Raw genomic sequence first — 2,500 nt, forward strand, 5'->3', positions numbered from 1 at the left:
AACCCCGAATCATGTATCTTTATGTGGTTGCTAAGCAAGCTACTTACCACACAGCCACTACTGCACCTATATACTATTATTATTATTATTATTATTATTATTATTATTATTATTATTATTATTATTATTATTATTATTATTAAGGTGACTATTCGCAACTTTGAACCGAAAGGCAGCAAGTACAGTTGTCACTTAAATGACGGATGCTGTCAGTAAGCACCAGAATTGCTAGAAATAGGAGTCACATTGTCTCTTAGCCACATGAGAGCACTTTTCTAACGGCTGATATATACATACGTGTGTGCGTGTATGTGTGTGTGTATGGATGTATACGATATTCCTTCCTATAATGTTATTGTTGTCATTGTTGTTGTTATGCTGCATGCGTCTATAAGTGAGTGTATATATCTCTGTGTCTATATATTGACATAATGTGTGCTTGATAACCCGTGTGTGTGTGTGTGTGTGTGTGTGTGTGTGTGTGTATAGCTGTTTATAAGCGTCCATGTGCGCGGTTGCTGTTATTTTTTGTTTTTTGTTTCATTTCTCTTTAGCCCCAGGCCAACTGCTATCCAACAGACCTGTGATCAAAGACGTTGTTGTAGTTTAACCCCTGGCCAACTCTGATCCAGCTGACCTGTAACCAAAGAAGTATTTATTTAGCACGAGGTCAATTCTGATCCAGAGGGTTTGCGATAACAGACGTTGTACTTTTTTTAGCCCCGGGTCACCTCTAATCCAGCGGACCTCTAAACAAAGATGCGACTTTTACTTTACTTCACCCTAACTTACACCTAATCCATTAGGCTTGTGGTGAAAGGCTTCCGGCCATGACAATCCTGTTTTATGTGGGTGGGGGGGACATCTCAGATATTTCGCCCCCCCAAAAATTCTAAAAAAAAGTGAAAAATGAAGAAATTCGGGAGGCAGCGGGCGATTTAAATTTTGAAATGCAGATTTTTTTGCAGATTCGGAATCTCCGCACTCGAATTAGTGGGTTTCTGTAGAAACCCCCCACCCAAACCGAATGGGGTTGTGGTCCATATCCTTTACTTCCGCATATATATATATATATATATATATATATATATATATGTGTGTGTGTGTGTGTGTGTGTGTATGTGTAAGTGCGTGTGTGTGTGTGTGTGATTTTAGGGAAGTTATTTCTAGCACACTGAGTGACGAAGTTACATATTCTTTTCCTCGTTAGTTGTACATTAATGTTTCTTAACTAACTTTTAGCTGTGGGCCCCTTTGATTCCTCTTTTACTCGGGCGGACCCTCATGGCCATTCAATGTTTAAAAAAAATCCTATTATATTTTATATCGTATTAAGAATTATATGAAAAACAAAATATTGATAATATATATTGTGTATTGTGAACCTATAACCAATTTATTGCAGATGGATTTTAACAACAGAATCTTATATGGAGCTGCAAGGGTCGTTATAACCCCGATTGAGATCCTCTGATGTGCATCAACATAGAAAGGGTTGGAGGTGGAAAGTGGGGGTGGTATCAAAACATGCAAAGAAAGTGAAAAAATAAAGAACAACAGTTAAGTTTCGGTTTCCAAGTCCCACACATCATGAGGAAGAAATAAAGTACGGAAGATTCGGCGAAGTTTTGGAATACTTGTCCTTCGAAGTCCCACACATCAAGGGAAAGGAAAAGGGTAATTATTTATTTATTTATTTATTTATTCATAGTATTCTTGTGATTCCGAGAATGGAAATTAAGATTCTGAAAAAAAAAAAAAATCCAAAACTTTCAGTGTTTTGAAACTTTTACCAGCTTTCTCGCCCACTTCCGCATCCTTTTCTTTTCGTGTGAGGTATGGGACATCGAAGGACAGCTATGCTTTCTACAACTCAAAAACTTTGTACTGGATCGTAATTTATGTTGCATGAAACACCGACAGGAATAACAACACACACATACATATGTGTGTGTGTGTGTGTGTGTGTGTGTGTGTGTGTGTGTGTATAAATCTTGAGTCGTTTTGAACTCGGGATCTATCTATCTTAAACAAACACACATTTTTTTCTTTCGCCAATGGGTCATCGGGGTCGCATATCTATCGATCTGTCTATCTAAAAACTTTATGTATGTGTGTGTGTGTATATATATATATATATATATATATATATATATATATATATATATGTGTGTGTGTGTGTGTGTGTGTGTGTATATGCACATACATATATATGTATATATAACTACATATATATATATATTTATATATAAATGTATATATACTTATATATATCTATATATGTCTATATGTATATTCATATATATATGTATATATGTATAAATATTTATATATATATATTTATATGTATGTATAAATAAATATATATATATATACATATAATGTGTGTGTGTGAGTGTGTATTTATACATACATACATATATATATATATATATATATATATATATATATATATATATATATATATATATACACACATACATACATACATACATAAATG

At 34.0% G+C, this 2,500-nt stretch overlaps 1 protein-coding gene across 1 annotated transcript in view; it reads right to left on the reverse strand.

Annotated features, from left to right (window-relative positions):
• Nucleotides 1–2,500, reverse strand: part of LOC106875064 (neuroendocrine convertase 1) — a 170,544-nt gene that overhangs the window by 167,387 nt on the left and 657 nt on the right. The gene's annotated exons all lie outside the window — the stretch shown is intronic.

Source organism: Octopus bimaculoides, chromosome 15, assembly GCF_046866305.1.
Source record: "Octopus bimaculoides isolate indiv1 chromosome 15, ASM4686630v1, whole genome shotgun sequence".
Taxonomy (NCBI): Eukaryota; Metazoa; Mollusca; class Cephalopoda; order Octopoda; family Octopodidae; genus Octopus; species Octopus bimaculoides.